The sequence below is a fragment of the Muntiacus reevesi genome, chromosome 18, assembly GCF_963930625.1.
Source record: "Muntiacus reevesi chromosome 18, mMunRee1.1, whole genome shotgun sequence".
NCBI lineage: Eukaryota > Metazoa > Chordata > Mammalia > Artiodactyla > Cervidae > Muntiacus > Muntiacus reevesi.
The window spans coordinates 57,592,023-57,606,586 of record NC_089266.1 but is presented as its reverse complement, the minus strand read 5'-3'; positions in this window follow the sequence as shown (position 1 = coordinate 57,606,586).

The window sequence follows — 14,564 nt, the reverse complement described above, 5'->3', positions numbered from 1 at the left end:
CTCGCCTGGAGAATTCCATGGACAGAGGAGCCTGGCAGGCTACAGTCCATGGGATTGCAAAGAGTTAGACATGCATGACTGAGCAACTAACTCTTTCACTTTCACTAAGATAAATAGGGAAGGTTTGGGAAGTAGTAAAAGAATTAGTGGACTTTAGATGATTTTTATAGCCATACCTTCTTTAAAGGCTACATTTGTAAAACAAAAACAGTTTTGTTTTTTTGTTTTTCAAAGAATTGGGTGGCTACCTAAATGATATTGAAGAACTGACATACCCACTTACCTATACTGAAATGTTTTACTTTTCTTCATTTAGAGGTGATGACCTCATCCCACAATTCCCATCAGACTCCAAATATTAACTGTGTTTAGTCAGACCAATGGCCTCACATTTAGGTAATCTATTTACATTTTTGGAAATCTCTAGGTTTAAGATATTTGAACCTTATTCTATAACCCTTTTCACTTAATAGTCATTTGACTGGATATCTTTGGCCAAGTCTAGGACCTTGATATTCCACATTCCAGGGTCTACTAAGGCTTCCATCTTAATTTCAGATTTTATTTGTTCCTTTTTCTTGCCCCTTAAGAAACACAGTGGCTGCCTAATCCAGTTAATAAATCTCTTCCTATCAAAAGGATGAAACAATCAAGAGCAAAGTAAAAAGAATTAAAGAAAAACAAACAAGCAAACAAAAAAAACCAGCTGGTCATTGATCTTGCATAAAACAGGTTCCAGAAAAGTGTGCCCCTGCCTCTTTCTTGACATCTCCATTACACTTATTTGTGCCTTAAATCAGCTTTCTAAGAGAGATAATAAGATATTTTCTAGCACTTCTGCTGTAGTGATCCTTCTCTAGTTTCTGTGATGAGTTTGGAAATATTTCCTTACAGTTTCTGTGATCTTCTGGCTCTGTGCCCCTTCTCTCTTTTCTGTTTTCTGTATTGTCTGCATTTATTATTTTTTTGTTTTTGTATTTTTCCTACCAGCTTTCACTATTCTCCTTGATTTATACAACTCCAATAATTTCTCTCCAATGGAAGAGAGATCCTTGTGGTCAGTTTTGAGAGATCATTAGGGCTCAGACTACTCCAGGTGTATAACTGACATAAACTTACATAAACAGAAATGTATGTAAGATACAACCCAATGTTAAATGCTCTTCTCAAATCATCTCACTGTGCTTCCCATAAAGTCTGGTGGCTCTTTGACAGTTATAAACTGCTGTGGTCTCTCAGATGCCCCATTGAGCCCCCAGTCCTTTAGGACTTGTGAATGTCAGGGCTTTGCTTCTACTCACACACGTTGGCGTTGAGGGGGAAACTTCCTAGGACAGACCCTTATCCAGTTCCTCTCCTTTAATGTCTCTCAGAAGTACCTAGGTAAAAGTATCTGATGTACATTCCTTAATTGTTTTAAAGATGTGAAAAATCCCACCAAATGGAAGGAGTCAACTTTTTGATGACCCCAGACTTATTGGAGCCTAAAGAGTGATAAGGTTGCCCATTGTGACATCATCTTATTACTTCACCATAAACCAATCAGAGAATTGTGCAGGAGCTGATCACATACCCTACAATCCCTCTCTTTCACCTTGGCATTAAAAATGCCTCCCAGAAACTCATCAAGGAGTTCAGACTTTTTGAGCATTAACATTTTCCTGGACTCCCAGCTTGGGCTGCGGTTGTTGTTCAGTCACTAAGCCATATCTGATTCTTTGTGACCCCATGAACTGCGGCACATCTGGCTTCCCTGTCCTTCACTATCTCCTGGAGTTTGCTCAAACTCATGCCCAATTGAGTGGCTGATGCCATACAAACATCTCATGTTCTGCTGCCCACTTCTTCTTTTGCCCTCAGTCTTTCCCAGCAACACGGTCTTTTCCAATGAGTCAGCTCTTCACATCAGGTGGCCAACATTTTGGAGCTTCATCTTCAGCATCAGTCCCTGCAATGAATATTCAGGGTTGATTTTCTTTAGGACTGACTGGTTTGATCCTCTTACAGTCCAAGGGACTCTCAAGAGTCTTCTCCAGCAAAACAAATGGAAAGCATCAGTTCTTTGTCATTCAGCCTTTTGTATGGGCCAGCTCTCACATCTGTATCTGACTACTGAAAAAGCCATAGCTTTGACTATAGGGACCTTTGCCAGCAAACTGTTGTTTTTACTTGGGGCTTTGCAATAAATGCTGTTAGTTCCCTTCACCACAACCCGATGTCAGTAGACTGATTTTATTGAGCATGAATGAGAACACCCATTTGGTTTGTTAAAAACAAAAACAAAAACAAAAAAAAAAAAAACTGTCTTTTTTTTTTTAAGATATACAGTCTATTCCACCTTTTATGGGGAAGATTTGGAAATATTTCAAAATATATTCTATTACCACCATCACTTTTACAGAAAGTAATTTCATAAAGTGTTTTTTTTCTCCCCCATTCATAGGCTTTGCCTCTCAATTGTGCCTGCCACTCCAGAAACTGTGCATGTATTGTCTAACTTTCAGCGCTATAAACATGGAGAGCCTGAGGTGAATACCATTTTTTGCTTTTAAGACTTTTGGTTTATACATATAAGGCTTAGAATTTTTGTTTTTGCTTTAAAATAAAATTTTCACCTGCCTATGTCTATGTTTACTTAGTCTCTTTTAATTCACAGTATTGAAGCTGAATCCAGCCTCTGTGCCCTGACACCACATTAAATCTTAGACAGAGTTTTTGGTGAAGTAGGAAAGAGTAGCTTTATTGCTTTGCAGACAAAGGGGCCACAGTGGGCTAATGCCTTCAAAACTGTGTGTCCCAACCTGGAGAAGATAATCAGAAGTTTTATAGTAATGGCTCTAAAAGTGCAGGATCAACTCATGGACATTCTCTTGATGGTTAGTGGTAAAGTAAGTAGGAGTCTGTTTCATCAGCCTTCAGGTTGCAAAGAGTCTGGGGTGTATGTGCTTGTGGGCAGCATACCACAATTAAATGTTAATTCTCCCACCTGGGAGGGACATCGGTATCTGCTAAACAACTCATTGTTGTATGTATCGATGAGGATGAGGATGGCAAAGAACGGCAAGATGACTGAGTAGAAGGACATGTGCTCATCTTCTCCTGCAAAAACACCAAAATCTCAAATAGCAAGAGAACAATACCAAAAGAAGTTCACCAACTGTTGCAAAAGTTCTAGGCCTCACATCAGATTTCCCAGTCTGGGGATCTGGCAAAGGGACTGGTCATTCCCCAGACAATTCGACTTTGAAGGCCAGTAGGATTTGATTGCAGAACGTCCAAAGGACTCAGGAAACAGAGACTCCTGGATGGCACAGATAAAACCTTGTGCATACAAGACCCAGAGGAAAAGAGCCTTGAACCCATAGGAGATTTGCCTGTGTTTGAGGGTCTTCTGCCGAGGCATGTGTCTGCAGTGGCCTGGTGCTGGGACAGGGACACTGGAAGCAGCAATACTGGGAGGTGCATGTTGGCAAAAGTCCTCTGGGAAGTTACCTTTAGCCCCACCAAAAAGCCTGTAGACCCCAGGTCTGGGCCACTTCCGGCCAAACAACTAACAGGAAGGGAGCATAGCCCCACCCATCAGCAGAAAATTGGATTAAAGATTTACTGAGCACAGCCCCACCTAAGGGCAAGACCCAGCCTTCCCCACAGCCAGTGCCTCCCATCACAAAGCTAGTACAAGCCTCTAACCTTCATCAATCAGAGGGCAGACAGAGAAGCAAGAACTACAATCCCACAGCCTATAGAACAAACCCCACAAACACAGAAAGTTAACCAAAATGATCACATGGATCCCAATCTGGTTGTAGCGAAGGGCCCTATATAACTCAGTGAAGCTATGAGCCATACTGTGCAGGGCCACTAAAGATAGACAGGTCATGGTGGAGAATTCTGGCAAAATGTGGTCCACTGCAGAAGGGAACAGCAAACCACTCCAGTATTCTTGCCTTAAGAACACCATGGACAATATGAAAAGGCCACAAGATATGACACGGGAAAATGATCCCTCCAGAACAGTAGGTATCCAATATGCTACAAGGGAAGAGTGGAGAAATACTCCCAGAAAAAATAAAGAGACTAGGCAGAAGCAGAATTGATGTTAAACTGTGGTTGAGTCTGGTGGCTAACATCTAATACTGTAAAGAACAACATTGCATAGGAACCTGGAATGTTAATTCCATGAACCAAGGTAAGTGCAACATGGTTAAGTAGAAGATGGCAAGAGTGAAGATCAGCATTTTAGAAATCAGTGAACTAAAATGGGTGAGAATGGATGGAATTCTTTTAGATGACCATTATGTCTACTACTATGAACAAGAATCACTAGAAGAACTGGAATAGCCCTTATTTAAAAAAGAGTCTGAAATTGAGTACTTGGGTGAAATCTCAAAAATGAAAAAATATTCTCAGTTCTTTTCCAAGCCAAACCACTCAACATCACAGTAATCCAAGTCTATGCCCCATTCGCTGACGCTGAAGAATCTAAAGTTACAAGCTCTATGAAGACATACAAGACCTTCTAGAGCTCACACACACACACACATACACACACACACAAAAGATACTCTGTTCATAATAGGGCACTGGATTGCAAAAACAGGAAGTCAAGAAATAAATGGAGTAACAGGCAAATTTGGCCTTGGAGTACAAAAAAAGAAGCAGGGCAATGGCTAACAGAGTTTTGCCAAGAGAATGCACTGGTCATAGCAAACACATTATTCCAACCACACAAGAGACAACTCTACACATGGACATCACCAGATGGGTAATACCAAAATCAAATTGAATATATTCTTTGTAACTGAAGGTGGAGAAGCTCTGTGCTGTCAGTAAAAACAAGAACTAGGGCTGATTGTGGCTCAGATCATGAGCTCTGTATTGCAAAATTCACTCTTTAATTGAAAAAAAAAAATGAGGGAAAACCACCTAGGCCATTCATGTATGACCTAAATCAAATCCCTCATAATTACACAGTGGAAGTGATGAATAGATTCAAGGATTTAGCTCTGCTAGACAGAGTACCTGAAGAACTATGGATGGAGGCACCTAACATTGTATAGGAGACAGTGACCAAAACCATCCCAAAGAAATAGAAATAGGAAAAGTCAAGGTGATTGTCTGAGGAGGCTTTACAAATAGCTGAGAAAAGAAGAGAAGTGAAAGGCAAGGGAGAAAGGTAAAGATATATCTAACTGAATGCAGAGTTCTGGAGAATCGCAAGGAGAAAATAAGAAAGCCTCCTTAAGTGAACAATGCAAAAAAAAAAAAAAAAAAGGAGAAACAATAGAATGGGAAAACCTAGAGATCTTTTCAAGAAATTTGGAGATACCAAGTAAGTATGTCATGCAAAAATGGGCACAAAAAAAGACAGAAATGGCAAGCACCTAACAGAAGCAGAAGAGGTTAAGAAGAAGTGGCAAGAATACAGAGAAGGACTATACAAAAAAAGGTCTTAATGACCCGGATAACCACGATGCTGGGCTCACTCACCTAAAGCCAGACATCCTGGAGTGTGAAGTCAAGTGGGTCTTCGGAAACTTTACTATGAAAAAAACTAGTGGGAGTGATGGAATTTCAGCCGAGCCACTTTAAATACTAAAATATGATGCTGATAAAGTGCTGCACTCAGTATGTCAGTAAATTTGGAAAACTTGGCAGTGGCCATAAAACTGGAGAAGGTCAGTTTTCATCCCAATCCCAAAGGACAATGCAAAAGAATTTTCAAAATACCTAAAATTGCGCTCATTTCATATGCTGGCAAGGTAATCTTGAAATCCTTCAAGATAGGCCTCAACAGTAAGAACTGAGAACTCAGAGATGTAGATAGGATTTAGAAAAGATAGCAAGAAGAAGGCAGAGGAACCAGAGATCAAATTGCCAGCATCTGTTTCATCATAGAAAAAGCAAAGGAATTCCAGAAAAATATCTACTTGTGCTTCACTGACTATGCTTAAAACTTTGACTGTGTGGATCACAACAAGCTGTCCAAAATTCTTAAAGAGATGGAATACCAGATCACCTGATCTGCCTCCTGAGAAACTTGCATGCAGGTAAAGAAGCAACAATTAGAACCAGACATGAAACAATTTAGTTCAGTTCAGTTCAGTCACTCAGTCATGTCCAACTCTTTGCAACCACATGGACTGCAGCATGCCAGTCTTCCCTGTCCACCACCAACACACAGAGCTTGATCAAACTCAAGTCCAATGAGTCAGTGATGCCATCCAACCATCTCATCCTCTGTTATCCCCATCTTTACCTGCCTTCAATCTTTCCCAGAATCAGGATTTTTTTCCAGTGAGTCAGCTCTTCGCATCAGTTGGCCAAAGACTTGAGCTTTAGCTTCAGCCTCAGTTCTTGCGATGAATATTCGGGATTGATTCCTTTAGGATTGAATGGTTTGATCTTCTTGCAGTCCAAGGGACTCTCCAACACCACAGTTCAAAAGCATCAATTCTTTGGTGCTCAGCTTTCTTTATGGTCCAATTCTCACATCCATAGGGCTTCCCTCAGAGCTCAGTTGTAAAGAATCTGTCTGCAGTGCTGGAGACCTGGGTTTGATCCCTACGTCAGGAAGACCCCATGGAGAAGTAAATGGCAATCCACTCCAGTATTCTTGCCTAGAAAATCCCATGGACAGAGGAGCCTGGTGGGCTGCAGTCCATGGGATCACCAGAAGTTGGGCACAACTGAGCAATTAACACTTCACTTCAGGACTTAGGAGTGGATGCCAGAGGAATAGCCATTTGCTATGTGAATTTCTTCTTTATGTCAGATTGCTGGCAAAGGCTATACATTTCTGACATCCATACATGACTACTGGACAAGCCATAGTTTTGATTAAACAGACCTTTGCTGGCAAAGTAATGTCTGGGTTGGTCATAGCTTTTCTTCCAAGGAGCAAGTGTCTTAATTTCATGGCTGCGGTCACCATCTGCAGTGATTTTGGAGCCTCCCAAAATAAATTCTATTACTGTTTCCACTGTTTCCCATCTATTTGTCATGAAAGGATGGAACCAGATGCCATGATCTTCATTTTTTGAAGGTTGAGTTTTAAGCCAGCTTTTTCACTCTCCGCTTTCACATTCATCAAGCAGCTCTTTAGTTCCTCTTCACTTTCTGCCATAAGGTTGTTTTCATCTTCTTATCTGAGGTTACTGATTTTTCTCTCTGCAGTCTTGACTCCAGCTTGGGTTTCATCCAACCCAGCATTTCATATGATGGACTCTGCATATAAATTAAATAAGCAGGGTGACAATATAAAGTCTTGATATTCTTTTTTCCCAGTTTGGAACTAGGCTATTTCTCCTTGTCCAGTTCTAATTGTTTCTTCGTGACCTGCAAACAGATTTCTTAGGAGGCAGGTCAGGTGGTCTGGTAGTCCCATCTCTTTAACACTTTACCAGAGTTTGTTGTGATCCACAAAGTCAAAGGCTTTGATATAGTCAATAAAGCAGAAGTAGATGTTTTTCTGGAACTCTCTTGTTTATCTATGATCCAACAGATGCTGGCAATTTGATCTCTGGTTCCTCTTCCTTTCCTCAATCCATCTTGAATATCTTCACGGTTTATGTATTTTTAAAGCCTGGCTTGGAGAATGTTGAGCACTACCTCGCTAACATGTGAATAGTGCAATTGTGCAGTAGTTTGAATATTCTTTGGCATTGACTTTCTTTGGGATTGGAATAAAAACTGACCTTTTCCAGTCATGTGGCCACTGCTGTTTTCCAAATTTGCTGGCATATTGAGTGCAGCACTTAAACAACATCACCTTTTAGGATTTGAAATAGCTCACCTGGAATTCCATCACCTCCACTTGTTTTATTAATAGTGATACTTCCTAAGGCCCACTTGGCTTTGGAGTTCAGGATGTCTGGCTCTAGGTGAGTGATCACACCAACATCATTATCTGGGTCATTAAGATCTTTTTGTATAGTTTTTCTGTATATTCTTGCCACCTCTTCTTAATATTTTCTGTTTCTGTTAGGTCCATACTGTTTCTGTCCTTTAATGTTCACATCTTTGCAGGAAATGTTCCCTTGGTATCTCTAATTTTCTTGAAGAGATCTCTAGCCTTTCCCATTCTATTGTTTTCCTCTATTTCTTTGCACTGATCACTGAGGAAGGCTTTCTTATCACTCCTTGCTATTCTTTGGAACTCTGCATTCTGATGGGTATATCTTTCCTTTGCTCTTATGCTTTTAGCTTCTCTTCCTTTCTCAGCTATTTTAAGGCCTCTTCTGACAACCATTTTGCCTTTTTGCATTCATTTTTCTTAGGGATGGTCTTGATGACTGCCTCCTGTACAATGTCATGAATCTCTGTCATATTTTTTCAGGCACTCTGTCTATTAGATCTACTTTCTTGAATCTATTTGTGACTTCCACTGTATAATCATAAGGGATTTGATATAGGTCTACCTGAATGGCTTAGTGGTTTTCTTTCTTCACTTGAAGTCTAAATTTGACAATGCAAAGTTCATGATTTGAGCCACAGTCAGCTCCCAGTCTTTTTTCTTTTTTTTTTTTTACCGACTGTATAGAGCTTCTCTATTTTTGACTACAAAGAATATAATCAATCTGATTTAGGTATTAACCATCTGGTGATGTCCATGTGTAGAGTCGTCTCTTGTGTTGGAAGAGGGTGTTTTCTATGGCCAGTGCATTCTCTTGGCAAAACTCTATTAGCTTTTGCCCTGATTCATTTTGTACTCCAAGGCCAAATTTGCTTGTTACTCCAGGTGTTTCTTGACTTCCTACTTTTGCATTCCAGTCCTGTATAATGAAAAGGACATCTTTTTTGAGTGTTAGTTCTAAAAGGTCTTGTAGGTCTTCATAGAACCATTCAACTTGGTTTCTTTGACATTAATGGTTGGGACATCAACTTGGATTACTGTGATATTGAATGATTTGCCTTGGAAATGAACAGAGATCATTCTGTCTTTTTTGAGATTGCACCCAAGTACTGCATTTTGGACTCTTCTGTTACCTATGAGAGCTACTCCATTTCTTCTAAGGGATCCTGCCCAAAGAAGTAGATATAATGGTCATCTGAATTAAATTTGACTTTTCCTGTCCTTTTTAGTTCACTGATAACTAAAGTATCAGTGTTCACACTTGCCATCTCCTGTTTGACCATTTCCTATTTACCTTGTTTCATGGACCTCACATTCCAGGTCCCTATGCAATATTGCTTTACAGCATCAGACTTTACTTCCATCACCAGCCACATCCACAACTATGTGTTGTTTTTGCTTTGGCTCCATCCCTTCATTCTTTCTGGAGTTATTTCTCCACTTTTCTCCAGTAGCACATTGGGCACCTACCAACCTGGGAATTCATCTTTCAGTGTTTTATCTTTTTGCCTTTTCAAACTGTTCATGGGGTTCTCAAGGCAGGAATACTGAAGTAGTTTTTCATTCCCTTCTTCAGTGGACCACGTTTTGTCAGAACTCTACATCATGACCTATCCATCTTGGTTGGCCCTATGTGGCATGGCTCATAATTTCACTGAGTTAGACAAGCCTGAAACATGAAACAATGGATTGGTTAAAAATCAAGAAAAGAGTATGCAAGGCTGTATATTTCTACCCTGCTTGTTTAACTTATATATGAATTTGTTGTTGTTGTTGTTCAGTCAGTAAGTTGTGCCCCATCTTTGTGACCCCATGGACTGCAGCATGCCAGGCTTCCCTGTCCATCAACACCTACTGGAGCTTACTCAAACTCATGTCCATTGAGTTGCCAGCTATCCAACCATCTCTTTTTCTCCCTTCTCCTCCTGCCCTCAATTTCTTCCAGCAACAGGGTCTCTTCCAATGAGTCAATTCTTCCCATTAGGTGGCCAAGGTTTTGGAGCTTCAGCTTCAGCATCAGTATTTCCTGTGAATATTCAGAGTTGGTTTCCTTTAGGACTGACTTATTCACTCTCCTTGCTGTCCAAGGGACTCTCAAGAGTTTTCTCTAACACCACAGTTCAAAAGCATCCATTCTTCAGTACTCTGAGAGTACATCATGTGAAATGCCAGACTGTATGAATCACAAACTGAAATCAAGATTGCAGCAGTCTTTGATATGCAGGCAATACCATTCTAACTGTATAAAGCAATTAAGAACTAAAGATCGTCTTGATGAAAGTGAAAGAAGAGAGTGAAAAGGCTGGTTTAAATCTCAACTTTCAAAAAACCAGCATCATGGCAACTGCTCCCATCACTTCATGGCAAATAGAAGGGGAAAAAGTTGAAACAGTGACAAATTTTATTTTCCTTGGCTCCAAAATCACTGTAGACAGTGACTGCAACCATGAATTAAAACATGCTTGCTTCTTGGAATAAAAGTTATGACAATTCTAGACAGCATATTATAAAACAGAGACATCACTTTGCTGACAAATGTCTATATAGTCAAAGCGATGGCTTTTCTGGTAGTCATGTATGGATATGAGAGTTGGACCATAAAGAAGTCTGAGTACCAAAAATTTGATACTTTCGAGCTGTTCTGCTGGAGAAGACTCTTGAAAGTCCCTTGTACTGCAAGGAGATCAAACTTGTCAATCCTTTAGGAAATCAACCCTGAATATCCATTGGAAGGGCTGGTGCTGAAGCTGAAGCTCCAAAACTTTGGCCACCTGATATGAAGAGCCAACTCATTGGAAAAGTCCCTTATGCTGGGAAGGATTGAGGGCAGGAGTTGAAAGTGACAACAGAGGATTTAAATGGTTGGATGGCATCACCGACTCAATGGACATGAATTTGAGTAACCTCCAGGAGATAGTGAAGGACAGGAAACCTGGCATGCTGCAGTCCATGGGGTAGCAAAGTGTTTGGTGAGGTATCAGGACTTTGCCTTAAAGCTTCAATTTTGTTTCTCTTGACTATTTCTCCCTTGTCTCACATCCACTCCTTTTCCTAATTAACAACTGCTTGAATAAGTCCTTTGGAACTCAGAGAAGGTTATGGAGCTGAATGAAAATTATTTCTAGTAATTAAAGAAATGGGGGACACAGAAACATTCTGTGCACAGGAACCCCACAGGGTCTCGCTTGGTAACAGTATCTGTGATTCACTGAAACTCATCTCTTCCTAACTTCTCAAGCAAACCTATATATGTGTGTGAGCAAAATGTGTTAGGGCAGAAAGGAGAAGAACAATACGTGACAGAGCAAATTAACTTTAAATTCTGTGTAGACATAAACCACAGTCTGTAAGGATGACAATGAAAAATGTAAATCATTAGGATATCTTAGAATATGTTTGTTTTATCTCCATGGGTTTTGCAATGTTTTTGTGTTCATTCTTTTCTTTATTGTGTCACTTTCAGCCTGCTCTCTTCTCTAATTCTGCATAATCTGGCTCTGTCTTCTACTTTCTTATCTCTTCCTTTTTGTCTGAATGTGAGAACATTTCTTGCTTTGCTTTTTCAGGGTATTATTTGCTTGTCTTCCTTTTTTTTTTTTTTTTTTTTGCAGCAATCAATGTGCTATTTTTCCTCAGCCATTTTGCTTTTTACTGAAACAATATTTCTTATTTGATACTGTTCATAGATGGGTCTTTTGAATCTAACCACATGTTTGACTTCTTTTTATTTTTTATTTTTTCCAATTTTACTGTTATAGAACTCACATTTAGCTGTTTTCTACTCAAAAGTGAATATCTGAGAAATGAGTGTTGGTTGGAAAGGAAAGACTGCTTTAGTCAGGAGGTTGGCAACCAGAGAATAAGGTAGTCTTGTGTCCAAGAAGCAGCTCCAAAGATTCTTCTCTACCATGAACATTTTTAAAGGGAATATCATTCTAGGAGGAGATCAGAGTATAAATTATCTTCCACTGTGTGTAGACGTTCTGCTGACTGGTTAGAGGTAAGGCCACAGGGTAGTGTCCTAGGAATCCTGTGCTCATCATGAAGTTACCATTTTCCACCTGGTTGCCTACCTTATTTCCTGCTGAAGAAGTCAAAGATATTGTTAAATATATTCCCTGAGGAGGAACCAAGCCTCCGTTCCATTCCACACTATTGTTTCTTGAATTCTCCTTTATTTCTGCATCCCTTCCCTCCCCTGAGTAGCAATTGTTTGAATCTGCACTTTGGATCTCAGGGACAGTCAAGAACGGTGAAAAAGAAACAGTGAAAAGTGAAAGTAGCTTAGTCATGGCCAACTCTTTCCAACCCCACGGAACTCTCCAGGCCGGAATACTAGAATGGATGGGTAGCATTTCCCTTCTCTAGGGGATCTACCCAAGCCAGGGATTGAACCCAGGTCTCCTCCCAGGTAAATTACTGCAGGTGAATAATTTACTACAAGGGAAGCCCAAGAATACTGGAGTAGGTAACCTATCCCTTCTCCAGCAGATCTCCCTGACTCAGGATTTGAACTGGCGTCTCCTGAATTGCAGGTGGGTTCTTTACCAACTGAAGTCTCAGGGAGGGTGAATGAAGCCTATTTCCTATAACAAGAAATTAGAAACATGGAAAGGATTCATACTCAGGAGGGCCCCATAGGGTCCTGCTCAGTTTCATTAACATGTGTGTCCTTCAAATGGGACAACTGACTTTGAATACTATTTTCCTGTGCTTAATTACTAAAGTTAACAAATTCCTCTTGCTCCTATTTTGGTGTTATTGTTGTTCAGCTGCTCAGTCATGTCTGACTCTTTGCGATCCCATGGACTGCAGCATGCCAGGTTTCCCTGTCTTTCACCATCTCCCAGGACTTACTCAAACTCATGTCTATTGAGTCAGTGATGCTATTCAACCATCGTATCCTCTGCCATCTCCTTCTCCTTCTACCTTCAATATTCTGATGATATATTTGCAAAAGATGCTATATATGTAACTAAGATGGATCAGATATTTTTATAATTATCTGTTTACATTATTAAAATCTGTACAAAGAAAGTTGGCATTTTCTTCATTTTGCTAATTTAGAAAGTTTATGTGTTTGAAACTGTTATAAAGTAAGTTACAACCTGATGAGGTTACAGAGTAAAAAGTTTTATTGTCAAAGGAAATGATTTTTCTTGCTTATTTTTATACTTTTTCTGTTTATGTGGCAATGATTAATTGAGATAATAACCACACCATTCCTAAATGTCACAACTATTGCTCATCTGGAGTCTTTTGAACTCTTCAGCTTAACATCCGGAGTCAGGGTAAGCTGGCATGCCTGCAGCATCCAGCAATTGCTTCATGATCTGCACTCCCAGCCAAGAGTGTGTACTACAGTTGCAAGCTTGTGGTACCCTGAGCTTGACAAACTAGGCTGTATAACTGAATAGAATTCTGGGTTTCGTGTTTTTTTTTTTTTTTTAGTTTGAGGACAATCGCTTTATAATACTGTGTAGATTTTTGCCATACAGCAACATAAATAAGCCATTGCTACTGCTACTGCTAAGTCACTTCAGTCGTGTCTGACTCTGTGCGACCCCATCCCTGGGATTCTCCAGGCATGAACACTGGAGTGGGTTGCCGTTTCCTTCTCCAATGCATAAAAGTGAAAAGTGAAAGTGAACTCACTCAGTCATTTCTGACTCTTCACGACCCCATGAACTGCAGCCTACCAGGCTCCTCCATCCATGGGATTTTCCAGGCAAGAGTACTGGAGTGGGGTGCCATTGCCTTCATATATCCCCTCCCTGTTGAGCCCCGCCCCCTATCCCACTGCTCTAGGTCAACACAGATTGTCAGGCTGGACTCCCTGTGTTACAGAGCAATTTCACACTAGCTCTCTGTTCTTCATGTGTTCCTGTGTTTATGTCAATGCTGTTCTCTTAATTCATCTCACCCTCTCCATCCCCCACTGTGTCCACAAGTTCATTCTCTGTGTCTGGGTCTCTATTCCTGTCCTGCAATTAGGTTCATTAGTACCATTTTTCTAGATTCCATATATATGTGTCAAAATAAATAACTAAAACAGGAAGAGTTTCCAATAGGCAAATGGATGTATTACTAATGTTTAAGTAATAATAAAATTTAGCCAGAGCCTGATTCCCCTCTCTGTCTGGCATATCGTCCAGTAAGGTAACGCATCCCTCTTTATGCACCCAATTCTTGAATGAAATTGAGCACTGCAGCCAGAGTTCTGCGTGCTGCCATCCAGAGAATGTCCTAAAATGTGTAAATGTAAGACTTATTAGGGACTGAAAGTGAAAATGTTAGTCACTCAGTTGTGTCCGACTCTTTGCGACCCCGTGGACTGTAGCCCACCAGGCTCCTCTGTCCATGGGATTCTCCAGGCAAGAATACTGGAGTGGGTTACCATGCCCTTCTCCAGGGGATCTTCCAAACTCAGGGATCAAACCCAGGTCTCCCACATTGCAGGAAGATTCTTTATCATTTGAGTTGCCTGGGAAGCCTATTAGGGACTGGTATAGGACAATTTTAAGAATTTCAGAGTCTAAATCCTGGTTATACATTAAATTTCAGAAGTTTTTTGTTCCTTAATACTGATGCTCAGGCCCCACTCCAGACTATTAAAATAGAAGGTCTGTGAAATTGCTATTTAAGAATTTTCTCCCAGGTGATTCTAATATATAGTGAAGATTAAGAATTACTGTTTTGGAGCCAATAT